Source organism: Papio anubis, chromosome 11 (genome assembly GCF_008728515.1).
Source record: "Papio anubis isolate 15944 chromosome 11, Panubis1.0, whole genome shotgun sequence".
Lineage (NCBI taxonomy): Eukaryota > Metazoa > Chordata > Mammalia > Primates > Cercopithecidae > Papio > Papio anubis.
The window spans coordinates 103,819,050-103,846,940 of record NC_044986.1 but is presented as its reverse complement, the minus strand read 5'-3'; the positions used below and the strand labels follow the sequence as shown (position 1 = coordinate 103,846,940).

The 27,891-nt window shown below is 40.2% G+C and overlaps 1 long non-coding RNA gene across 1 annotated transcript; it reads right to left on the bottom strand.

Annotated features, from left to right (window-relative positions):
- Positions 1 to 1,418: 1,418 nt before the first annotated feature.
- Positions 1,419 to 27,660, bottom strand: LOC108587525. The gene is made up of 2 exons (XR_002524200.2): positions 24,868 to 27,660; positions 1,419 to 1,817 (listed from the first exon to the last, which is right to left on the bottom strand). It is a non-coding gene; the product is annotated as an uncharacterized LOC108587525 (long non-coding RNA).
- Positions 27,661 to 27,891: the final 231 nt, after the last annotated feature.

Sequence of the window (27,891 nt, the reverse complement as noted above, 5' to 3'; positions counted from 1 at the left end):
GGCCTAGTTCACAAATAGCATTCCAGCTTCTGTTTCTGTGAGAGTTCTTTTTTAAGGCTATGAAAGATTTTTGAAGTTAAAGTATTCATGGCTGGAACAGACATTTATCATTTGACAATATATGAAATTTTAAATTGTGCATTGTAAGTCTTACGTTTATGTTATGTTTCTTGGATATACTCCATGGCATTTTGTGCTTCTCTCTTTTATGGGAAAACTTACAATTAACTTGCCAGGTTTTTTTAAACATTTAATCTGGATTAGATTTTTTTTAAAAACCCTAAAGCTACTTAGAAAAAGATATTTTATGGTAGCCAAATACAAAAATGAATAAAGCTTAAAGTAAGTTATTTTCTCATCTCTCAAGGATTGCTTCCTTCTGAAATAAAAATTGGGAGTTGTAATTTGGTAGGTGTTGTTATCCACTCAAATCTAGCCATTGAATGCAAGTGATTGGATATTAAGGCCTACTTTAAAAAAAATCATTGTGAAACATTTATTAAACCCTAGAAAGAACATGTTTCTTTTCATGAGGCCATGTACTGATCAACTTTCAATGCAGAGCAAAGATCAATGAGTGCCACTTCTAGCATTTCATGTGTTAAATATTGCTAGGTAATATGGAATTCAAAAAGAAAATCATCTCTCTTTGATGTTTATAACGTAAAAGAAGGCATACAATCAGAGTCTTGGAATTAAGATGCAGAATGTTAAATACAGCTCTTATGTTTTATTCAAAATCCATTTAGAAAGGAAATATAAATGACCTTCACAGCAAGTTTTTGGAAAGATAATACTTAGGATTAGGAAGAAGTTAATTCACAAATGTCCAGTATTTGATAGACAATATATAACACACACAATCTTTACAGAAGTATATACTTGTTTTTAATATTACCTGTTGGTCTATTTTAAATGGTCCTTATTTGTGTTATAAATACCTCAAATTTCAATTATCTGCAATTTTTACATTTTTGAAGTACATTTTCTTAAATCCCAGATTTTGTTATATGTCAGCACATGGAATACATACAGGTATTTCATTCTAATAGAATGAAAATGTGAATATCTAAAATAAGGTATGTATGATACTATCATAGGAATCAGCAAAGAAAATAATTTCACTATAATTCTATTGGCACTTTAAGAACATTCAATGGAAAACATAAATTTCCAATTTATTAAGACCTTATTTTTGTACCTAATTATTAAAGAGTAATACCGTCTATGTTCTCTAACAGCCCCTTCCTAACCTATTGCTTTATTTAATACTCTTCTGATTATGTCTACTTGATACCAAGCATTATCAAACACTTAAATAATTAAATGAAATATTTTCATTTCCCTTTTTGTTTATGCTGTTTCTTAATTGTTTTATGAGAAATTGATATGGTTCAAAGATAAATTTAAATCTAAAATCAAGGTGAACACTTGCATTCATTTATTAAATACATAAAATTCATTGAGGTCCAAGGTCACAAGAGCAATTAGTGTGTTGAAAATAAATGTTAATATATACAGGAAGTTCAAGGGTTACAACTCTTTATGTTACCTGGAAATGTAGGAGTAGCATTCTCTTTTTAAATTTTTGACATTATCTCTTGCTTTAGGCGAGTTGTACATGATACCAAACATTCTGAGAGTGTGTGTGGCAGGGCTGGTGGTGGTGGTAGAGGCGATGGAGTGGGGGTGATATTGAGGTCATCTTATAACTTTTTAATCTACATCCTTGTTTGAAAACATTTTTGTTTGTTTTCAGTTAAATATCCGGCAATATGTTCAATGCCTCAGGCAATTCCTTAGGTAATTGTAAAGACCTAAAAATAAACAAGCAAAAGAATATTGATCAGCCAAAATGTTACAGTTTTCATGTCACAAAAAAGAACTGCATATAAGCCATTTATTTTAAGTGGAATTAATGAAAATTCTACAAAGTACTAGAGAAAAATTACATAGTCATATTGCTGAATAAGAGAGTATTGCTACAATAAATGCAATATATTTTAGAAGTCAGTGATCTTTTACAGTAGTTTCCACACTTTTTATCTAGTTTTTAATTCTTCAATTTATGATAGTACAAGTGTTCCAAATTGAATTGCTTTTAAACCTATGGAATACCCAGATGATTTTGTACATGAAGAATAAGAAGAAACTATTGGAATTCTTGATTACTAACAATGGTCTCAACACAGTGATAACAGAATTTCATAAATCAATTATATGCTCCATTTGAAGATGATAAAGCATAATTAACTTACTTGACACCAACACAAACAATGTTTTGTTTCTTCACAGAAAAGGCTATGAGCTATTTTCAATTATTGCACTGAAATGCTGTCCTCTAAAATTAACAAATAAATAAAGCATTTGCAAACTGGACATTGCACTGAGAACAACGTAGAGTGAAACTATCCAGTTGTTTTTCTAATTATATTTTATCTACTTACATAATAGGAACTAGCAATTAATAATGGTTTTTTTTTTAACTAAGCAACTTGGTGGGAAAAAACAACACCAAAAGTAATGTATTATTTTTATGAACAGTGTGAAACAAAATTAATCATTTGGAATGGCATCTGGATAGTAGGACTTTAATTCTTAATTTAGAATATTGAGCATAAAATACTATAGTTTTATTGAACCTTTTACCATGCCATTTCTTACAGTAAAAAAGGAAAATTAGAAATGAAGATCTAGATAATTAAAATAAACATTTTCTGGTTATGTAAAACAAAGGAGAGTTTTAAGGGGTGGAAGAGGAAGGTGCAGAATTCTTGTCTGCCTTCCTAGCAGACAGAGTAGGCAAGTGGCTACTTGATACAATTTCAAGGACAACTGTAAAGAGTGCATCCTCCCCAAATATTTCCATCACCCATTTACTGATGCATTCAACATTTTTGTAGCTTAAAAGTTTGAACCTCGGTAAAATCCAAATGCTACTGAGAAAACTCACATTCTAAGTTGTTATCAATTATTTATACCTTTGAATGAGTATCAGAGCAAACGTTGCTGGAAGAAAAAGTTTCGGGACCTCGAATAATTAATATGAATGGGAGAGGAGAACTTGAGGGAAGGATGTGCAGAGAAACGGCTGAATTGCTGAGCAACAGAGAGAAACGTTTCTGTGTACAGTTTTACCTGGTCTAAATTAACTAACTAGATAATACCTTATTTTATCATTAACATTTAATGATGCATAACACACTTCATTTCATACTGTTCCCTGTAGCTGGGCAATGATTACTCCAAGGTGTAATGGAAAACATGAATTAATTAGAGATTTCAGGTACAAACGTGACATGAATGTAAAATATACAGATCATTAAAATCAGGTCTATAAAATAGAAAGCAAAATATGAGTTTTGTAATGTATTTGACAACCAGATAATTTGTCTATCCACATAAATCAAACTAACCAGATTATTGCCATATTTCAGCTTCACTATGAACTGTGTTAATAAATATCATGACCAAATACTATCTCTTAAAGCATTTTGTAATAGATTTAAGGGTTTTTTCCCCTTTGGTTATATTAATAATAAGTTTTCACATTGTGTGGAAATCAAGATCAACTGTTAAGATAGCCAAGCAATAGTTGAAGTAATAGTTCAGTTACTTCAAACATGAAGAGGACTCAGATTTATTTTTTCTTAACAAACTGGTTCCGGTCCACTCAAGATTTTATCCAAAAAGCAGTATTTAGTACTTTTCAGGCTAATTCCAAACAAATGAAGATTAACAGATCATCAGAAAGTTTAGCTTCACACATGAAATTGAAAAATGAATTGCTGGTCAAAATGCTAATGACACAAATGTGAAATTTATATGTGTTCCTTGTTCCTAAATATTTGAAAAATATCAACTAATCATCAAGTTTGCCAAAACAAAAAAAATTGAAATATGATTCCTAGTTAATTGGTTTACCATTCATTATTGATTACTTCTCTTTGAATTCAGTAACTTATCAATGATCAAAAATGTGTTTCAACAAGTTAATTCTTTAAGTTCAAATGCTTGGAAACCATTTTCTCAATGGTGCAGCATTTCTTAATGTCAGTTCAAGATGTTTGGAGACATCTTGCTGATTTTAGAAGCTGATGTGTGCTGATTTATGAAGGAATTGTTTAGCTTCTACTCTGGGCTCTGAAGAAGGGAGATACACTCTCAGATACAGCCAGGCATTTAAGGGTACCTCTTTCCTAGCTGGTTATCTGCTTCCTGAGTTCAGTTTTAGTAGCTTGCGAGCTTCTCCCATCCCATATGACTGGATTCTGATTTCTTATTTTCTGATAGCAGGGTAAACTTTGTTCTCCCTTATTACTGAACGTTGACTTGACAAGTAAATAGACCTCCTGCATTTTAATATTTGTCTGTTTTCGAAAAGATTCTCATCTGTTTCTCTGATCACAGCCTCCCGATCCCAGTGCATGAAAACCCAGTGGCTCAGCCAACAGTCAATGCTATTTCTTCTGGTAGCATGGTGACCTGATCACCTGCCCCTCAGTAAGAATAGGGACCTGTCCTCTGTTGACAGGGTTTCCCTCTCAGCTGTGCCTGACGCCAGGCTGTCTAGGAATGGGAGTTCCAGCAGAACAGACCAGGAAAAATAGTGCCTTTGCAGTACCTGACAGTTGTGCTAGAACTTCTCTCAATTTCTCTTATTAACTAGATTAAAAATGAGTAATATGTTTTCCAGTTTGTTGGTTGCCAAAGATTACCTTCCACCACCAGGTTTATCTGAGAACCTGGCCAATTAGTCCATCTTTTTTGTTTTGGAGACAGCTCTGTCACCCAGGCTGGAGTACAGTGGTGCAATCATAGCTCACCATAGTCTGGAACTCCTGGGCTCAAGCGGTCCTCCCACATGAGCCTCCCGAATAGTTGGGACTAACAGTGCTTGCCACCACACCTGGCTAATTGTTTTTTGTTTCAAATTTTTTGTAGAGATGCGGGGGCAGGGGGTCGGGGGGAGGTCTCGCTATGTTGCCTAGGCTGGTCTTGAACTCCTGGCTTCAAGGAATCCTCCTATCTCTGTCTGCCTCCAAAAGAGCTGTGATTGCAGGCATAAGCCACTGCACCCAGCCTGGTCCATCTTCAGTTGAAAGGCAATAGAGGAACTATCTCCTGCATATTCCCATTGTCCCAGTGCTGTGCTAGCCCTGGCAATGACTGGTAACTTCCCTTCTTAGGACTAGATTTCTGGGTGGTAGAATATGAACACTAGAAAGACCTGGAGAAAGGCATCAGCATCCTTGGCCTCGTCTTGGCCTTCAGGCTTAAAAACTGTAGGGAGCACTGTGACTCTATCTTTACTAGTATTAGGTCCCCTAATCCTGGGCCACTGGCTTTGTTTGGTCCTGTGGCAGCTTTTGCTGAATTGCAGCATGTCTTTGAAGCATCTCCACCAGCCATACAATTATAGTGAGCCGATTCTAGACTGTTTTGTATAGAAACTGAAATATATGTTGGTGATTTAATTTATCATCATGTTTTCTGCCACACAGATCTCTCTGTTTTTACCAATACTCAAACTACCTCTCTAAAGGATTCTTAATTAAATAAATGGGTGGCAGGGCCTAACCTTGCCACTGAGTATTCCACTTCCTTGAAGATGTGGTTTGGTCCTCTTATTCTCAGATTTACCAGCTGTAATCGATTCAGATGGAGGTATGAGGAAGACCTACTTCCTATACCTGTTTTTAAAATCTACTTTTCTAAAATGTAACATTACTTCTGTATTCCTTTAACAGGTTTATTAGGAGGGTGTTATCAAACCTTATTTTATACCAATGCAAGCATTTGTTCTCAGCTAAACTAACAACTCATATTTAGCCAGGTCTTGCACAAAGTGTGCAAAGTGCTTTAAACACAAAAACTCTGGGAAGTAGGTAAATTATTAGGGCATTTCACAGAGGAAGACAAGCTTGGGATCATTAATAAAGTGACAGATACTTAGAGATGTTACTGGTGGTCTCCATGTTGTCAAATCCAAAGGATTCTTCCCTATCATGATCTTACTTAACCACCTAGCACCAGGCAACCCTCTGACTGACACCGCAATTGCTTGCTTTTTTCCTATCTCCTTGATCTTCTTTTCTGTCTCTCTCTCTCTCTCTCTCTCTCTTTTTTTTTTTAACCAACTCTAAAGGAAGCAGCTCTTTAAGATAGTCCTGGTCTTCTTCTCTGTGTTCTCCACCCTCTTTCCATGGATGACCCCAAACATTCTCATAGCTTCTATTACAATCTGTATGCCTACAATAACAACACTTATGCCTCTTTCACAGATCTCTTCTCTGAGCATCAGTTAGTGATCCAACAATCTACCTGAAGCTACAACCACCTGGTAGATGCTTCAGGAGTGTCTAAAAATCACATAATATCTCCAAAGCTGAATCCTTGACCTTCTGCCTACAATGCACTGAATGGCATGGCATCACCCTTCACCTGGCTGTGCAAGTCAGAAACCTAGAAGTCATTCTTCTCTTTAAGATGCCAGTATCTGATCCATCAGCAAGTTCCAGCAATTTCATTCCAAAATATCTCCTATCTGTCTAATTTTCTCTATCTTGACAACAACTGTACCTTTTTAAAAAATTTACTAGATTTTTTTTTTTTTGAGACAGGATCTCAGTCTGTCGCCCAGGGTGGAGTGCAATGGCATGATCATAGCTCACTGCAGCCTTGACCTCCTGGCCTCAAGCCATCCTCCCACCTCAGCCTCCCAAGAAGCTGGGACTACAGGCATGCATCACCATGCCTGGCTAATTTTTAAATTTTTTGTTGAGACAGGGACCCACTCTGTTGCCCAGGTTGATCTTGAATTCCTGGACTCAAGTGATCCTCTGACCTCGGCCTCCCAAGATGCTGGAATTACAGGTGCGAAGCACCACACCTGGCCTGACAGCTGCCATATTAGTTCAAGCCAACATCCTTTTCTGAAGGGGTCTCCCCTCTGCCTTGTCCCTGAAATCTGTTCTTCCTCAAACTATTGTAAGCATGTATTCCATTTTTTAGCTAAATTTTTACCAAAATATTACAGAATACATTTTACAGAAAAGTGCATAAATCATAAATATGCAGCTTAGTGCTGTTTTATAACCTGGACATCCCTGTATACCCAACACCTGGATCAAGAAATAGATCAGCACCTCAAAAGCACTCCCTCCTTCTCCCTCCCAGTCATCACCCCCAAAGGTAACCACTCTTCTACCTTCTATTGCCATCAGTTTTGCCCATTTGTGAACATTGTATAACTGGTATCAACAGTTTTGAAATACAGATTATGACACTTTTACTGCCTAAACCTCTCAAAGGCTTTCTTTACACTGATAGTAAAATGCAAACATGTTACTGTAGTCCCAATACTATCTGTCCTCTACATACTTCCTTAGGCTCATGTCCTGTCATTTCTCCCATTTTCTCAATATATTCCAGTTCACTTGGTCTTTTTTTTTTTTTTTTTTGTCTCCCTCTGTTGCCCAGGCTAGAGTGCAATGGTGTGATCTCGGGTCACTGCAACCTCCGCCTCCTGGGTTCAAGCAATTCTCCTATCTCAGCCTCCCAAGTAGCTGGGATTACAGGCGCCCACCACCATGTCAGGCTAATTTTTGTATTTTTAATAGAGACGGGGGTTTCACCATATTGGCCAGGCTGGTCTCGAACTCCTGACCTCAGGTGATCCACCCACCTCGCCCTCCCAAAGTGCTAGGATTACAGGCATCTCGGTCTTCTTTTATTCCTTGGATATGCCAAGAAATATCCAAATGCTTTGACATAGGGCCTTTGCATATGCTGTTTCCTCTGCTACAATGCTAGTTCCAGCATAGCTGGTTTCTTCTTCTCCTGAAATTCTCACCTTAAACATTACTGCCCCAGAGAGCTTTCCACAGTCATCATATCCCATGTACTTATCCCACCCTCCTGTCATTGGACACGGCTTCTGTGTATCAGGGATGGTACAGTGTCTTTTGTAGCTTGGCAAACAAGAGTCACAAGAAGGTTTTAGCCACTGTGCACACACACAATTTGTGGGGGTATTTGATTTGGCTAAATTTGGTTAACAAGAAAAGTGGAAGAATTAGAAAAGAGATGTCAAACAGAGACCAGCTTCAATGGCTCACACCTGTAATCCCAGCACTTTGGGAGGCCAAGGTGGGAGGATGGCTTGAGACCAGGAGTTCAAGACCAGCCTGGGCAACATAGCAACACCTCATCTCTACAAAAAGTTTTTTTAAAAATAGCCAGGTATGGTGGGTGCATGCATGTAGTCCCAGCTACTTGGGAGGCGGAGGCAGGAGAATGGTGTGAACCCGGGAGGCGGGGAGCTTGCAGTGAGCGGAGATCGTGCCACTGCACTCCAGCCTGGGTGACAGAGCAAAGACTCCATCTCAAAAAAAAAAAAGAGAGAGAGAGAGAGAGAGAGATGTGCTGTTGGAAGTCCTGGGTCCTGGTTTACTCTCCTCCACCTCACACAACATGGGCCAGGTGACTGGGGAGGAAGGCTGCAAAAGTATCTTCCTTAGAAATCCTTCTTTAGTTTCACAGAATGTTTCAGTTTCAGTGGGATTTTTGAATGAAATGCCTCATGTACAATTTAGGTTTTCCTTTAGAGAAAATAATGTCTGAGGTGTGGGGTGGTGGCTCACACCTGTAATCCCAACACTTTGGGAGGCCAAGGAGGGAGGATCACCTGAGATCAGGAGTTTGGGACCAGCCTGGGCAACACAGTGAGACACCATCTCTATACAAAATTTTAAAAATTAGCTGAGCATGGTGGTATGCACCTGTAGTCCCAGCTACTTGGGAGGTTAAGGTGGGAGGATCATTTGAACCTGGGAAGTTGAGGCTGCAGTGAGCCATGATTGCACTACTGCATTCAAGCCTGGGCAACAGAACAAATCCTGTTGAAGGAAGGAAGGAAGGAAGGAAGGAAGGAAGGAAGGAAGGAAGGGAGGGAGGAAGGGAGGGAGGGAGGGAGGGAGGGAGGAAGGAAGGAGAGATGGAGGGAGGGAGAGAGGGAGAGAGGGAAGGAGGGAAGGAAGGAAGGAAGAAAGGAAGGAAGGAAAGAAGGAAAGAAGGAAGGAAGGAAGCTAGATCATAATGTAATGTCTGGGATTATTCATATGAAAGTATTCCATGAGCCCCAAAGGCTTGCTCTCATGTAGCATAAGCTTGGAGAGAACACAAAAGTGTAATTATTTGTATTTACAGTATAAAAGATAGTAGAATTTGTTTCTGTTTGGGGTTTTGGTTGGGCTGCTTTGGTTGGGCTGTTTTTGTTGTAAAAGGCAGAGCCTGGCTCTAGTTCCCTCAGTTCACTGAGGTATGAGTTTACAGGAGACAGAGGCCACGTTGGCTTTGTCCTCGAAGGTCTTTCAGACGAATTTGCTGACTTCCTGGCTATCACTGGTTTTGGCTATTGAGGCTCATCTTGCCACTGCTGCAACCCGGGCTTCCTCCTCCTGCCACCCAGTGCTAGGCAGGAGAAGAGGCACATGGAGGGAATATTCTACCATCACAGACCGTGACCTGGCTCTCTGTGCTCAAGCCAGTTACTTGGTTTGCCATTCCCCACTCAGGACCTACCTGGAGGCTCTCATGGCATTTCTTTACTCCAGGCTGGAGTGAAGGGGTGCAATCACGGCTCACTGCACCCTTGATCTCCTGGGCTCACACTATCTTCCCACTTCTGCCTTCTGAGTCACTGGGACCACAGGTGCACCACCACACCTGGGCTGCTTTTTAAATTTTTTGTAGAGACAGGGTCTCACTATGTTGCTAGCCTGGTCTCGAACTCCTGGGCTCAAGCGATCTGCCTGCCTCAGCCTCCTGAGTAGCTGGGATTATAGGTGTGTGCCACCATGCCAGGCTTACCTCATATCTTTCAAGTTTCACCTTCTGCTGAAGACTGCTTCATTCACTTAAGTTTTTTATATCAATTCTCTGACAGGAGGTGAGGAGGGGGATTTCAATGACCCATTTACCCTTCCAAGCCTACTCATGCCAACTTATGTATTATCCTTCCAGCTGGGGTTGGGACAGGGGATGACGAGGTCATGCAATATGTGTACCTAAAGGCTGCCCTTTCAGGAGGTATAGGGGGGTGATGCATCTTCTTTAAAAGTAACTGTGGTTATAGCAGGCAATGTATTTGACATTCCTAGTTTATTCTCATCAACAAAAGTAAAGCCTTAGCAATGTAAGAATAGATACAAAATATACACATCATGTAACTGTTTTACTTGAAATTTTTAAATATCAAAGTGCTAGGATTATAGAATATATAGATATAGATAGATAGATGATGATAGATAGATAGATAGATGATAGATAGATAGATAGATAGATAGATAGATAGATAGATAGATAGAAAGAAAGATATGGTCTAGATGCAGTGGCTTATGCCTATAATTTGAGCACTTTGGGAGACCAAGGAGGGAAGATTGCTTGAGGCCAGGAGTTCTAGACCATCCTGGGCAACACAGTGAGACCCCCGCTCCCACCACCATCTCTACAAAAATAAAATAAAATACCAAGCATGGCGAGGCACAGCTGTAGTCCCAACTACTCAGGAGGCTGAGGCAGGAGGAGTGCTTCAGCCCAGGAGGTCGAGGCTGCAGTGAACTATGATTGCACCACTGCACTCCAGCCTGGGCTACAAGTGAGACCTTATCTCTAAAAAAAATTTTTCATTAAAAAAAAAATATTCTTTTTAAAAAAATAGCTCTGATTTGAAATGCTTATTTGATCCAGCTGTGGAGCATTATTTACTGACTCGAGAAGTTAATATATTCTTTAGAAGTATTAGTATTCTAATAGTCTATTCCTGCAAGCAATAAAAACCAGAACATAATAGTTGATGTAAGGATTTTGTTTTGTACACCTGGACTTTGATGGAAAAGAGGCTTGGGAGATGAGAAGGCATGGAGAGGCTGCAATATGTTCCAGCTACAGTGTCCAGAATAGATGTTAGGAATTTCCAACTGTCTTCTGCATTATTTAACATTAATCTAACCCAACTTTTTGTTTGCCTCAATGGAAAACAGGTTTCAAGGGAGCAACAAAAGTGTTTTTATCTTCCTTAGGTATTTCTGCAGCAGTGAGAGTAGGAATTTTCCCACCTTCTGAATTAAAACAAGATTACACATTTCCATCAGTCATATCTAGCAAAAAACATAGATGACATCTTTGATTTTTTCCATCCCCTTCTCTCCTGTTTTCAGCCAACCTGTCATCAAGTCCTGATGGTTCTACTTCCAAAATATATCCTGAGTCTGACCACGTCTCTGCATCTTCACAGCTGTCTGTCCTAGCCTGGCTGCTGCAACAGACTCTAGATTAGGAATGCATCCAGCAGCAAACAGAAAGTTCAACTCTGGTTGTTTTAACAAATGAATGTTTATTTGTCTCAAATAAAAATAGTCCAAGGTAAGTCAATACAGGTCTGGAGCAATGGCTCAACAATACTATGAGGGACCCAGCTCTATCTTTCCTATTATCCTTAATGTGTTGACTTTTGTTCTCATACTTGTCACCTCACGGTCTCCATGTGGCTGCTACATAGCCAGGCATTGCATTTGGGCTCCAGAGAGGAAGAAGGGTAAGGTCAGAGAATGATTTCCTTCAGAAGTTTTTTTCTGTCTATTCAGGAAGGGAAGCCCTTGCCAGAAGATACCACCTCACATCTTATCAGCCAGAAATGGGGTCCAAACCAATTCTTAGACCAACCAATATCCAAAGGACTAAAATTACTGGGGTGGTGACATAGTTTGGCTGTGTCCCCACCCAAATCTCATCTTGAATTGTAGCTCCCACAATTCCCACATGTCGTCGGAGGTACCCAGTGGAAGGTAATTGAATCATAGGGTCAGGTCTTTATCATGCTGTTCTCATGATAGTGAATACATCTTCTGAGATCTGATGGTTTATTTATAAAGAGGAGTTCCCCTGCAAAAGTTCTCTCTCTTTGCCTGTTGCCATCCATGTAAGATGTGACTTGCTCCTCCTTGCCTTCTGCCATGATTGTGAGGTCTCCCCACCCATGCTGAACTGTGAGTCCATTAAACCTCTTTCCTTTATAAATTACCTAGTCTTGGGTATGTCTTTATCAGCAGCATAAGAACAGACTAATACAGGTGGATATAGTAGACTCGTTACACAATATCTCCCCCAGCCTTCTTCTACTGTGCCTTCCTGTACTGAGAAGCTAAAAATTACCTTTCCCAGGCTCCCCTGCAGCTAGGGAATGGAGCGGAGTGGGGAGAAAGGTAGGGTACACCTGTCTATTTTGTTGATGTCAATTCGCAGAGGTAGAGTGGTACTGGAGCAATTAAATAGGTGCTTCTTTGCCTCTTCCTTGTAAAATGATTTGAGTCATTATTAACTCCATTAAGTTTGTCACATTTTGGCTTTTGTTTCCTGCTATTTCAATAAAAAGTGTTGCGAAATTAAGTAACCCACAATAGAGCACTTCATAGCATATATGGTTGATGAGTGGCGCCTGGAGCAAGAAAAATTTCTTTGGTCTCAGAACCACAAATTACCAGGCTTCTCCAAGGGCACAGTTGCTGCTGCTGATGGTAATGGTGGTGGTGGTATGTGATTTCTCTAAATCACCTGGGCACTGGGAATTACAACTAATGGTGTTTTTTTTCTCCCTCTTGACCCTTAAGAAGTTTTAAGGCAAATGCATGGCTTTCTTCCTGAAAGCATAGTCTTCTTTGTATATATTTTGTGTGATAACCTCTCTTCTCATTCTGTCTTTTCTACTCGTATTTCTCTTTTTCTTGGTTTCCTTACTTATTTTTATTTCACTTTGTTGCATATGTTTTTTCCACCTGGCAGAAACTCTTTCTGGAAATAAATAGGATTATAAGACTATGTCTGCTAAAGGAGAAAAACTATTAAGTAAAGACATCTGGCTTCCTTTCCAACTTGGGCCTGGCAGAATGGCTCCTGCAAAGAAGGGTGGCGAGAAGAAAGGCTGTTCTGCCATCAGCAAGGTGGTGACCCAAGAATACACCATCAGCATTCAGAAATGCATCCATGGAGTAGGCTTCAAGAAGTATGTCCCTCGGGCATTCAAAGAGATCTGGAAATTTGCTGTGAAGGAGGTGGGAACTCCAGATGTGCTTGTTGATACCAGGCTTGACAAAGCTGTCTAGGCTAAAGGAATAAGGGTGTTCCATACCCATCCATGTGTGGTTATCCAGAAAACGTAATGAGGATGAAGATTCACCAAATGAGCTCTATACTTTGGTTACCTATGCACCTGTTGCCACTTTCAAAAGTCTACAGACAGGCAGGATACGATGGTCATGCCTGTAATCCCGGCACTTTGGGAGGTCGAGGAAGGTGGATCACTTGAGCTCAAGAGTTTGAGACCAGCCTGGGCAACCTGGTGAAACTGCACCTCTACAAAAAAAAAAAAAATACAAAAAATGCCGGGCGTGGTGAAACCCCATCTCTACTAAAAATACAGAAAAATTAGTTGGGTGTGGTGGTACACACCTTTAATCCCAGCTACCTGGGAGGTTGAGGCAGGAGAGTTGCTTGAACCTGGGAGGCGGAGGCTGCAGTGAGCCGAGATTGCGCCACTGCACTCCAGCCTGGGCAATAGAGTGAGACTCCATCTCAAAAAAAAGAAAAAAAAAATGCTGGGTGTGGTGGCTCACGCCTGTAATCCCAGCACTTTGGGAGGCCAAGGCATGTGGATCACCTGAGGTCAGCGGTTCAAGACCAGCCTGGCCAACATGGTGAAACCCCATCTCTACCAAAAATACAAAAATTAGCCGGGTGTGGTGGCACGCATCTGTAACCCCAGCTACTTGGAAGGCTGAGGCAGAAGAATCGCTTTAACCCAGGAGATGGAAGTTGTAGTGAGCCGAGATCATACCACTGCACTTCAGCCTGGGTGACAGAGCAAGACTCCATCTCAAAAAAACAAAACAAAACAAAACACACAGACACACACACACAAATTAGCTGGGCATGGTGGCACATGCCTGTGATCCCAGCTACTCTGGATTCTGAAGTGAGAGAATTGTCTGAGACTGGGAAGTCAAGCCTGCAGTGAGCCGAGGTGGCACCACTGCACTCCAGCCTGGGCAACAGAGCCACATCCTGTCTAAAGAAAAAATGATAATAATAATCTACAATCAATATGGATGAGAACTAAGCACTGATTGTCGAATACATGAAATAAAGTTATAAAACCACAAAAAAGTGAAGACATCTGATCTCTCAAATTAGAAAAACTGTCATTAATGCTACATATCATAAGTAAAAATTGGGGAATAAACACTTTATGGCTATAAAATAATGTTAGTAGAATATTTTAAGTTGGTCTCAAACATGAATCTCTGCTTTGTTTCTCAAAAAAAAGAAAAAAAATACAGACTTTCCTCCATATGCTTGCCATAAACTATGAACAGGATGAGTGTAAAAGATGGTCAGTATTGGCCTTAAACCATCTTACTATAGTGAGAAAGACTCCACACATCACGGAATTTGACTGGACGTGTTTGTACCAACACTTTAAAGAAGACAAATGCATATAGCAATGTTCCGAACACTGGTAGACAGCACTGCCAGGTGAGAAACCCACACCCAAATGACGGTGGTGACATCTGAGATGATTGAGAGTGGGACCACAACCTAGATTGCCGAGCGATGTGTGGGAAGCAGGCAGTGGTTGCTCACAGCCCTGCTCTGACTGCAGCATCCTGGCCCCAACCAAAAGCTTCCCAGGCTGCCATTTTCTTAAAACTAGAAGAGATACTAGAAGAGATTCTAGTTTTGAGGTATTCTGCTGTTATCAAGCCAGTTAAAAACGTGATTGGCCATTCAATTAACAAATTCAGATGCATACAAATGTCTGTTTTATGAAATGTAATAAGATGCAATGATTCAGCCTCATGGCTTTATAATCAGAGCAAAATTTTTACCCCAAATAATAATTAACCTGCTTCATCATCAAGTTTGTTTACTAAACACAGTTCCTCTACAAGGTTTCTGTTTCCCATTCCACTCTCAGTTCAAGCTCACTCTCAAATGCATTTATTAGCATTGAGTCCATTCAAAAGAGTGAGCTGAAGGCAATTTAAGAGGCATTCTCTTAAATTGAGAAAATCTAAGTTTTGAGTAAAGGAACATTATTGAATAAGGGAGTAACCTGTTGGAGTCTTCCCTCCTTAAAACCAGTCCTTGCTTCACCAATGCATTCACAATAAATTCCAAAACCCGGCCGGGCATGGTGGCTCACGCCTGTAATCCCAACACTTTGGGAGGCTGAGGCAGGCAGATCACGAGGTCAGGAGTTCGAGACCAGCCAGTTCGAGACCAGCCTGGCCAACATGGTGAAACCCCATCTCTACTAAAACTACAAAAATTAGCCGGGCATGCCTGTAATCCCAGCTACTCGGAACGCTGAGACAGGAGAGTCATTTGAATCCAGAAGGTTTTGGCTGCAGTGAGCCGAGATCACGCCACTGCACTCCAGCCTGCACGACAGAGCAAGACTCCTTCTCAAAAATTATAGCAATAAAATAAAATCCAAAACCCTTGGTATGGTATACATGATTTTTTATTATCTGAACCCTGTTCTTCTCCCTAGCTGCATCTCTGGTCACTCCTCACTGCCCTACAAGATGGGACCATACTGAATTACATGTGGCTCCATAAATATGCCACACACTCTTTGGCCTCTAGGTATCTACACAGTAACCCCAGAACTGTAGCCCAACTCCTCTGTCCACTTTTCTTGCCTGATGACTGAGGCCCATGATCTTCACCTCCACCAGGGAACCTCCTTTCACCCCTATTTTTTTGGTACCTCATTGTATCCCATACTCAGTTGTATTCCTTAAGCTGTCCTAAAGTTGTCTGTGTACTTCTGGCTCCAGCTGTAAGTTCCTTAAAAGCTAGGATTGTGTTATGTTTATCACTACATCTCTAGCACCCAAAAGAGTCCCTGGAACACAGGAGGTGCTAAATACGTATTTGTTGAATGAATGAAAGCTATTATTCTGAAGGAAACATTATAATTGCATGAATAGTTTTGCTGTATTCAGTGAAGAAAGCATTAATTTATGGACACAATTTATGTCTTATCAATATTCAGGTTTCCTAATAAGTACCTAAAAAGTATCATGCAAGTTGGTAATCCTACTACTTGCATTTTTGTCCCATGTTAAATTTATGAAAACTTCATCATAGCTTAAATGAGAAATTTATAAATCAAAATATTCTTTTAAAGAATAAAAATACTTTCTAAATAGAGCTCGCTATTAAGTTAAAACTTGAAACAACTCTTAGTCATAGTTTCCTGTAGAATAGGAGACTAGCCAGGTGCAGTGGCTCACAACTGTAATCCCAGCACTTTGGGAGGCCAAGGCAGCCAGATCTCTTGAGGTCAGGAGTTCAAGACCAGCTTGGCCAATATGGTGAAACCCCATCTCTACTAAAAATACAAAAATTAGTGGGGCGTGGTGGCACACTTCTGTAATTCCAGCTACTCGGGAGGCGGAGGCAGGAGAATCACTTGAACCTGGGAGGTGGAAGTTGCAGTGAGCTGAATTCACACCACTTCACTCCAGCCTGGGCAACAGAGCAAGACTCCATCTCAAAAAAAAAAAAAAGCAAACTAGTTGTATTTTTATTTTCTAAAGAATGAAGGGCTCTTTTGCAAGCTGGGAAGAAAAATATCAAGAATCAAAGCTGTCAGTCTCTTATCTGACCTGACGGTAATAATAATGATGATGATAATAATTTATCATTGTTAAATGTGTACTAGTTACCAAGCACTTTAAATTACTGAATTACTTCATTCAGTTCTCACAACAGTACTACGATTACCTTCATTTAAAGACAAAAAAATAAGTTTTGGAGAAAAGATTCATGCACCTGTGCACACTCAATAGCTAGTAGACTTAAGATTGAAGCCCAGGCAGTCTGACATTAGAGCTTAGATCTTTACTGACTTCTAGAAAATGAAATTTCACATTAAGAAACATAAGATGCTGGCCTGGTGCAGTGCCTGTAATTCTAACACTTTGAGAGACCAAGGTGGGAGGATTGTTTGAGTCCAGGAGTTTGAAACCAGCCTGGGCAACATAGCAAAACCCCATCTTTACCAAAAATAAAAATAAAAACGTTAGCCAGGCATGACAGTATGCACACTCCTGTAGCCCCAAATACTTGAGAGACTGAGGCAGGAGGATCACTTGAGCCCAGGAGTTAGAGGCTGCAGTGAACCCTGATTGTGCCACTGCACTCCAGCCTGGATGACAGGGTAAGACCCTGTCTCCAAAAAAAAAAAAAAAAAGCTACATCTGAGTTTTGGTGAACTCCTACTCTGTACATTATATAACACTACCAGTTATTGAGTAGAACGTGGTCTAAAATTGGGTTTTCTGGATTCCATTCAATGGGTTTTAGTTATGAAAGTATTAGAAATTATGTTCTATATTGTTTATCTACTGCTGCAAAGCAAGTTACCTCCAAAATGTAGCAGCTTAAAACGACATTCTTTATCTCCCAGCTTTTGAAACTGGGGACTCTGGGGGCCGCATAACCAGGAGGGTAGTTCTGGCCCAGAATCTTCTGTGAGGTTACAGTCAAGCTGATGGTCAAGTCTATTTCAAGGGTCTACTGGTGCTCAATGACTCCCTCATGCAGATGTTGGGAGGCCTCCATTCCTTATGGGATGTTGGATTGGGGTCCAAACTAATCAAAGAGGAAGACTTCCCTGAGTTCCTTACAGCACAGTCCTCTCCATAGGGCAGCTCACAACATGGAGGCTGGTTTTCCTCTGAGTGATCCTTGAGGCAGCCAGAGACTGGGCAGCCAAAAGGGAAGGAAGCAGCAGTCTTGTAAACCAGTCTCTGAAGGGATGCTTCACGGCTTCTATTCTGTTTTAGTCGTTAGAACTGAGTCACAAAGTCCTGCCCTGACTCAGGGGATTATGCAAAGGCATGACTACGGGAAGATGAGGGTTACAGGGAGTCATCCTAGAGATTGCCTACCACACATGCTCTTTTTATTGAAACAGGGTCTCCTTCTGTCACCCAAGCTGGGGTGCGGTGGCTCAATCGTAGCTCACTCACTGCAGCTTCCAACTCCTGGGCTCAAGCGATCCTCTTGCCTCAGCCTCCCAAAGTGCTGGGATTACAGACATGAGCCACTGTACCTGGCCCCCCACATGCTTTAATATGCTAAGAAGAGAGGAATGTCTTAGTTTCACTGCTAAGTTCTAGGTTTCCATTTATTGGCTTTTTCACTTTAATCAAATGATTTAAAAATTAGATTAGAGCCAGGCACGGTGGCTGATGCCTGTAATCCCAGCACTTTGGGAGGCCAAGGCGAGGTCAAGAGTTGGAGACCAACCTGGCCACATGGTAAAACCCCATCTCTACTAAAAATACAAAAATTAGCCGGGCATGGTGGCACACGCCTGTAATCCCAGCTACTTGGGAGGCTGAGGCAGGCGAATCACTTGAACCTGGAAGCAGAGGTTGTAGCGAGTCAAGATTGTGCCACTGCACTCTAGCCTGGGCAACAGAGTCTTGCTAAAAATAAAATAAAATAAAATAAAATAAAATAAAATAAAATAAAAATTAGACTTCAAAGACAAATCTTAGGTAACGAAAGAACCCTTTAACTAGAAGACAAGATTGGAAAGATAAGTAAAATTTAAAATATTTTAAATTCACAATTACATCACAACAGTAGTAAATTTCTTCACAAATTTTACATTCTATCCTGCCTTCCATTTTTTTTTCTTTTTTTTTTTTTTTGAGATGGGGTCTTGCTATTATCCAGGTTGGAATGCAGTGGCATGATCACAGTTCACTGCAACCTCAAACTCCTAGGCTTGAGCCATTCTGCCTCAGCCTCCCAAGTAGCTGGGACTACAGGTGTGTGCCATTGCGCCCAGCTAATTTTTTTTTTTTTTTTTTTTCAGTTTCCATAAAGACAGGGTCTCACTATTTGCCCAGGCTAGTCTCAAACTCCTGGCCTTGAACTATTCTCCCGCCTTGGCCTCCCAAAGTGCTGGGATTACAGATATGAGCCATTGCACCCAGCCCCATTCTCTCCTCATACAGTTCAAATGTAGGTCCAGCTATATTCGGTCCCAAACAAAAGACCACAGAAATAAGCAAAGAGCACTTTAAAATAACTGTAGGGTGTCAATTTCTGGATATAATTGGGTGTCTCTCGTACTTCTACTTTATGTCTGACTCATTTCTGAAATCAGTATGACAAGTATCAAGGCAGAGACTCCTTCAGAACAATCTCAGAAACATATATTTAAGATAAATTTGAGAATAGGAGTGTTATGCTCTTACATAATACTATTAATCCTTTTAAAGGTATTTTAAATTAGTTGTTTTAAAGATAAGAGAAATACACACTTTAAACCTAGTAGTTAAAATGAAATGGTGATGTTTCCAAATTTTAAATCACTTGGGAATGTCACATATTTTCATGCTTGGAAACGCAGTCTCTATAACTTACAATGACATTATCAGAATAAGGAATCTTTTGTTCTGCAACTTTATTAATGACCATGAAGAAAAACCTTAAAATTCTGATCTGGAATAGCATGAATCTCATTCATAAGTGTGGATGCATGAGTCCCTATAAGGGACTATAGGATGTTTGCCCTTGACTTTTTTTTTTTTTTTTTTTTTGATCACACCACTCATGCCAGGCTGGAGTAAGTGGCACAATCTCGGCTCACTTCAACCTCCAACTCCCTGATTCAAGTGATTCTCCTGCCTCAGCCTCCCAAGTAGCTGGGATTACAGGCATGTGCCACCACTCCCAGGTAATTTTTGTATTTTTAGTAGAGACGGGGTTTCACCTTGTTGGCCAGGATGGTCTCAATATCCCGACCTCATGATTCACCTGCTTTGGCCTTCCGAAGTGCTGGGATTACAGTCATGAGCCACTGCGCCTGGCCAGCTCTTGATTTATTATAAGGTGAAAATTATACACGCTTCTGAATTTTTTCTAATTAATCAGTAAGTCATTATTATCAACTGATATGTAAGTGTAACCCATGAACCCTAAAGTCAAAAAATAATTCTTTTCTTTTTCCTGTTGCAGAAAATTTGTTAGCATAATTTGTTCCAATTACGAAATTCTGAACAGTATTGTAAACGTTATAAACATGTTGCAACTCCAGAACCTAATGCTGCACCTAGAACACAGTAAGCTTTTTCAACTTCATCTGTGACCTCCAGAAATCAAACCTGAACTAAGGCTTTTCCAGGCTGATAAAAATTTGTCATTTTTATAATAATATTTTTACGATGATAATAGAAATTTAGACTTAGTCTTTAGCAGGAAAACAAAATATTCTCTTCCTTATGTCACCTAATTAGATAGTCATCTTTTATAAAAGCAATGAAAATTTTACAAAACTATTTGGAAAATCAAAAAGAATTACATGTTGAACACTTTATTGCTTTTAATATCAAGTCATGGGAAGCCTCCTTAATTTACATCTTGTGAATTTTGAGTTTGCTATAATTGTTATTATAAACGTATTTTCACCTTTCTTTCTTTTTTTTTTTTTTTCTTTTTTTTGAGACGGATCCTCACTCTGTCGCCCAGGCTGGAGTGCAGTGTCATAATCTTGGCTCACTGCAGCCTCTGCCTCCCAGGTTCAAGCAATTCTCCTGCCTCAGCCTCCAAGTAGCTGGGATTACAGGAACCCATCACCACGCCCAGCTAATTTTTGTATTTTTAGTAGAGACGGGGTTTCTGTCCAGGCTGTTTCACCCGGCCTATTTTCACCTTTCAATGATCTATTAAAAGGGCTTATAACTATTTCTTACATATAAATTAGATTCCACATGAAAATGTTTTTAGGCTGGGCATGGTGACTCATGACTGTAATCCCAGCACTTTGGGAGACTGAGGCGGGCGGATGGCTTGAACCCAGGAGTTGGAGACCAGCATGGGCAACATGGCCAAATCTCATCTCTAAAAAATACAAAAAAAAAAAAAAAAAAAAAAAGCTGGACATGGTGGTGTGTGCCCATAGTCCCAGCTAGTTGGGAAGCTGAAATGGGAAGATCACTTGAGCCCTGGGAGGTCAAGGCTGCAGTGAGCTGTGATCACGCCACTGCACTCCAACCTGGGTGATGGAGTGAGACTCTGCTCAAAAAAAAAAAAATTTTTATACTTCAGATAAACTTCTTAGGACTCTGTAAGTATTTTATTCAGGAGTACTTATGCTTGCAGCATACAGTAGTTTCCAAAGAATTACAACTTAGCACTGAGAGAAACTATCTTAGTGAAGATGCATTTCTTTACGTTGTAATGGAGTCTTGCATAGCCTTCTTCATAATCTTTTCTTCATAATTTATCTGGTTTTATTTTCTCAAAAACTTGTTATTATTATTCAATAAAATATGTTGACAAAATCTATAATTCAAAAAAGGCTTCATTTCAGACAAAAGTGGATTGCTAAGCTTTTCTAAATAGGTAAAATTAAGTTTATCAAATTGTCTTTAATTTCTAATTTTAAGCTGATTTTGTATGTTAAGTGACTTTTCAAGAAAGAGTTATCAAGGTATGGTTTTGTTTTTATTTTCATTGAAGAGGGATCATATCCCCAGAAATCACTTTAAAATTGGCTGGGCGCGGTGGCTCACACCTGTAATCCCAGCACTTTGGGAGGCCAAGGCAGGGGGATAACCTGAGGTCCAGAGTTAGAGACCAGCTTGGCCAATATGGTAGAACCCCATTTCTACTAAAAACACAAAAATTAGCCGGGTGTGGTGGCAGGCGCCTGTAAACCCAGCTACTCAGGAGGCTGAGGCACAAGAATCATTTGAACTCAGGAGGCAGAGGGTGCAGTGAGCTGAGATCATGCCACTGGACTCCAGCCTGGGTGACAGAGTGAGATTCTGTTTTAAAAATAAATAAATAAATAAATATAAAAATAAAATTGAGTGATATAGGTAGACAATAGGCATTCAGTTCATTTTAAAATGATATGAAAAATAAAATTAGATGTATATATTATGTAAAGAAAATTTTTAAAAAATTAGTTTATATTTAACTCAGGGTTATAGAATATGCTTCTGTACCCAAAAAAATCCATCCATCAATAAGTACCTATTGAATATCTATTATGTACCCAGCCCTTGACTAGGTGGCTACTTGGTGATTATGTAACTATAACTAACCATAATTAAATATCAGTATATAAATATATATTCCTGAATTCAAACAGCTTATAATTTAGTTGAGTACAAACAATTAAACAGCAGAGGTCATTTTAAATGAAATTAAATTAAGAAAAGCATTGTAAATTATAAATGCAGTTTAAGAAAGAAAGCAATTAATAAGTGCTAATGTACTACCGTAAAATTACAAGGAGAGGGTGAATTTCAAGTAGGCAGTTAAGAGATGAATAGGATTTCCGCAAGAAACTTAGAGCAAAAAGGTGGTATCAGCTGGAGGAAGAGAAAAAACGAAATAACAGAAGTGGGAGTTAACAGGGTTCACTCCATACAGTGAGGAGTTTAACCAGACAGCATTGGAGGCTATTCCTGGGAGTGGCAGAAATTACATTTGCATAGCCACGGGAGGAATTCACTGAAAAACGACTCAGAAGAATTCAGCTTTGACACAGAAAGGAGTGGAGGCCCACGACAGGTTCTCAAGCAAAAGAGTAACAGTGAGAGTATATTTTAAGGAAGCTTTCCACCATTGTCTTAAATAGAAGTGTAATTAATGAAATAATTAGGAGCCTCTTATTTGGCAAAGATGTTAAAAGATGACAGAAAAATAAAAGTAGAACCACTTAATTTCTGTTTGCTCAAGTTTAATTATGTTGTCTGTATTCCATTCAAAAGAATAAAGATGGCCAGGCACGGTGGCTCATGCCTGTAATCCCAGCACTTTGGGAGGCCGAGGTGGGCAGACCACATGAAGTCAGGAGTTCGAGACCAGCCTGGCCAACACAGTGAAACCCCGTGCCTACTAAAAATACAAAAATTAGCCAGGCATGGTGGTGCGTGCCTGTAATCCCAGCTACTTGGGAGGCTTAGGCAGGAGGATCACTTGAACCCAAGAGGCAGAGTTTGCAACGAGCAGAGATCGCGTGACTGTGCAACAGAGCGAGACTGCATCTCAAAAAGCAATAATAATAAAGATTTGAAAATAAAACATTAGGAGAGTGAAGTCCAAAACAAGTGGGAAGAGAGTAACAAAGGAGCTATTTCCACAATGCCATACACAAAAAATATTGATTGAATGCCTTCTACTTGCAAAGTACTTGATATGAGGCTATGGAACATAAACAAAATCCAATTCATGTGTCCAAGGAGCTTACAAGATAGAAGTGTTAAGGAATGTGGCTTGGTGCAGTGGCTCACGCCTGTAATCCCAGAACTTTGGGAGGCCAAAGTAGAAGGAGGCCAGGAATCTAAGATCAAACTGAGAAGCACAGAGAGATCCTATCTTTACAAAATTAAAAAAAAAAAAAAAAAACTAAAAATGAGCTGGGTATGGGATTCCATGCCTCTAGTCCCAGCTACTCAGGCAGCTGAGACAGGAAGGTTACTTGAGCCAGGAGTTCAAGGTTGCAGTGAGCTATACGTGCACCACTGCACTTCAGCCTCGGTGACAGGGCAAGACTCTGTCTCAAAAAAAAAAGTGTTAAGGAATGTATATCAGACATTTTTATAAATGTCATAACAGAAGTGCAGGTAAAATCCTGTAAGCATTCACAGGAGAATAAAATCATCTTTCAGGTACGTGATTCGGATCAGGTTTCACGGAAGAGGCAAAAGTTTTTGCAAATCTCAAAATGGGTATGTTGTCAGAATGGAATGGCAAAACAGCCTGGAAAAACTAATGTTTATTTTGTGTGGTCCGTGTCTGCTAAAATTCCAGAGTTACTGTAGAGAAAGGGAGTGAATGGATTTGGGAGCCAATAGCAGTGTCTGCCACACCTGGCTCATATGTATACAGACTGCAGCAGGAAGGCAACATCTGGCTGCGATGCACAATACATGTGAGTCCTTAGTATAGCTCCTTAGCAGGAATATTCTGGCTAGTAAAATAAAATAGTTGCTCAGGTGGGATAGCATGGCTGTTAACGGTGGAGGGTGTCCAGGTTCTTGGCATCTTGAACAAAGAATTGGACAAAACGCACAAACAAAACAAGGAAGGAATAAAGGGATTTACGGAAAATGAAAGTGCACTCCGGCCGGGCGCCGTGGCTCACGCCTGTAATCCCAGCACTTTGGGAGGCCAAGGCAGGTGGATCACGGGGTCAGGTGATCCAGACCACCCTGGCTAACACGGTGAAACCCCGTCTGTACTAAAAATATATTTTAAAAAATTAGATAGGCGTGGTGGCGGGCGCCTGTAGTTCCAGCTACTGGGGAGGCTGAGGCAGGAGAACGGCGTGAACCGGGGAGGCGGAGCTCGCAGTGAGCCGAGATCGCGCTCACTGCAACTCTGCCTCAAAAAAAAAAAAAAAGAAAAAAAAGAAAGTAAGCTTCACAGTATTCGAGCGGGCCTGAGCATAGGGGCACAAAGGCCCTGTCACAGTTTTTGTGAATTTAAATTCCCTCTACTTGGGGTACACCCTATGTAAATGAAGAGGATGAAGTGAAGTTACAAAGTCATTTTCTCAGTGTATGCCCTATGGAGAGGATATTTCCTGTTACAGCTGAAGTGTGAATCGGCCTTAGGTTCCCTGCCTTCAGATCCTATTTTCCTGCTTCATGGTGAATGTGTTATAAGGCTACCAAGATGGGGAAGACAGGAGAACAGAAATGTATCTAGCAGAGGGGCAGACCTGAAGAAGTGGAGAATATCTTGTGAGATTTCCCCCACCTTTTTCATTCTTCGCTGCGCCCTGTCGCCTGCCGAGCCTCTTTTCATATTCAGTCTGGAATGCTAAAACCTCTGTTTCCTCATTTCCTTTGTTATCTCTATATCTTGTTCCCTAGAAATAAAGATTTGAACTTTAGCGTGAGCCATACTTTTGCTACAGACCTTCTATTATCCAGCTACAGTGTTGACATACTTAATCTCCTTTAATGGGACAAGTAATGAACTCAATTAGCTGGAAAACCTCCATGCAAAGAGAACAGACAACTCTTACCATATAATTCACAGACATTTCCCTTGATTCACATTATTCCTGCATTAAAGACCTTCTATGACCCCGAATATCAGTTGGTTACTTGCTAAAACTGACCGTAGAGCAATTTCACCTTAAGCAGATTTACTTAACGAAACATTAATATGTAATTAATTGGACTGAGAATTTGATTTGCATACTCTCAAGCAACAATTTTTTATTATTTAAAAACAAAACACTTGACATTCTAGAAGGGGCTACAAAGACCTCCCCAAAGGTCAATTAGTCCTGCAACTGATTACCTAAATATTTAATAGCACTCAAACACAGTACTAAATGGGCTCTAATTTGTTTGTGAAAAGAAACAATGCCACTTTACACACGGCTGCCAAGTTTTCAATAAACAAACAGAATATGGTGTTGGGAAACTGATGAATCTAGTTTAAAAATGCGACAAGATCTTCCTGTGCTCCTTCCAAACATGGCAGTGATTTTCTACTGATTTTCTTCCTGATGCTTTTTTCCTTTAAGTCTACATGTTGATGCACCCCAAGGCTCAGTCTTTCAGTCGGTCTCTTTCCTAGGTTATTCTCAAGTAATCTCTAGGCTTGACAAACTTCCTCTGTATTGACAACTCCTAATGTTATACCTATAGCTCACACCTCCTCCCTGAACTGCAGTCTCAAATATCTCCCTGCCTATAGAGCATGAAGTGAATGTGTAACAGGCATCTCAAATTTAATGTGTCCCTAATGGAACTTCTGACTTTTTCCCCCTAGATAAAAATTGTAAATCCCACTCTCTTCCCTATCTCAATAAATGGTAACTCCATCCTTCCAAATTGTTCAGGTCCAAAGCCTTGGTGTCATCCTTGGCTCTTCTCTCTTCTCCTGCACCCCCACATCTAACCTGTGAGGAGGTCTTATTGGTTCTACCTTTATAACCTATCCAGACTCCAATCCCTTCTTACCACCTCCATCATGACGTACACTACCATAATCTCTCCTCTAGATTCTTGCAATAGTCTCCTAACTGGCTTTCCTACTTCAGGTTCTCCTCCAACCCCTATACCTAATGCCTACTTTGAATAGCGCATCCAAGAGCATCCTTTTAAAATCTCCTCTGCTCAAACCCTTCCAGTGTATTCCCATCTGGTATAGAGTCAAAGTCTTCATGGCTGTCTCAAAAGTCCTGGATTGGTCCCCCACTGTGCTCTGTCTGGTCCCCTGCTGTGCTCTGCCTCTGCTCTGGTCACACGGGGTTCCTTGCTCTTCTTCCAGCACTCCAGGTGTACTCATTCCTGGAGATCTTTGCCACTGTTGCTCCTCTGCCAGGAATACTCTTTCTCCAGGTATCTTCCTAGATATCTTCAGGTCCTGGACCAAAAGTCACCTTCTCAATGAGTCTTTACCTGACTAGCTTATTTAAAATTGCAACTCCCACCTTCACCCCAGCAGTATCTTCCGTCCCTTCTTTTATCTATCGCACTTCTCATCTTCAGATATATATTTTACTTATTTATTTGTTTATTGTCTGTCTCCCCTCACTAGCAGGTAAGTTCCATGAAGGCAGATAATTTCGTTGGCTTTAAACACCTAGAACAAAGCTTGGCATAAAGTAAGTGCTCAACAGATTAATGTTAAATTAATAAATAAGTAAATAGTGATTATTTATGACTAACTAGGGGAAAATATAATTAACAAGGATGTTTTCATGAAGGATAGACTCCATAAGAGCTGTCACTATACCTTTTCCTTGTTTTTTTTCTTTTTTCCGAGACAGGATCGTGCTCTGTCACCCAGGTTGGAGTGCAGTGGTACAATCATAGCTCACTGCAGCCTCAAACACCTGGGCTCAAGCAATCCTGCCTCCTCAGACTCCAAAAGGGCTAGGATTATAGGCGTGAGCAACTATGCCTGGCTATTTTCCTTCTTTTTGGCTCCATCATCTAACACAGTTGTGTCATATTGTAGATATTCAATAAATATTGAATCTAGTTGAATATTTGTTGAAGAGCACAGACTGAAGCTTGTGTTCAAATCCCAGCTTCTCTGCTTGTTGGCTGTGTAAGCTAAGGAAAAGCATTTAATTTCTCTGTGCCTAGTGTCTTCATAAAATTGGAATAATAATTATAATAGTAATTATATATGGGGTTGTGTGAGGATTAAATGAGTAAATATACTTAAACTACAGAATGGTGCTTGGCACAAAATAACAGATGATGATGATGATGATGATGATGATGATAGTCCTATGAAACTCATCATGAAATGGCAATCTCCTGGTTAAGCTTAAACCATTTATGTATTTTAAAAGTGAAAAGACTATATAAATTGAATGAAATAACCAAGTAGCATGTCACTCCCGAGCTGAAAATCTGTAAATAACTACTACTGCCACTGTGACAAAATCCAAACTTCCAATCTTGCATTCAAAGCCTTCTACAGGCGGGGCACAATGGCTCACACCCGTAATTCCAGCACTTTGGGAGACTGAGGCGTGGATCACTTGAGGTCAGGAGTTTGAGACCAGCCTGACCAACATGGTGAAACCCCGTCTCTACTAAAAATACAAAAATTAGCTGGGCATGGCGGTGGGCGCCTGTAATCCCAGCTACTTGAAAGGGAGGCAGTAGAATCGCTTGAACCCGGGAGGTGGAGGTTGCAGTGAGCCAAGATCGCACCGCTACACTCCAACCTGGGTGACAGAGTAAGACTCTGTCTCAAAAAAAAAAAAAAAAAAAAAAAAAAAAAAAAAACCTTCTACGTATGTAT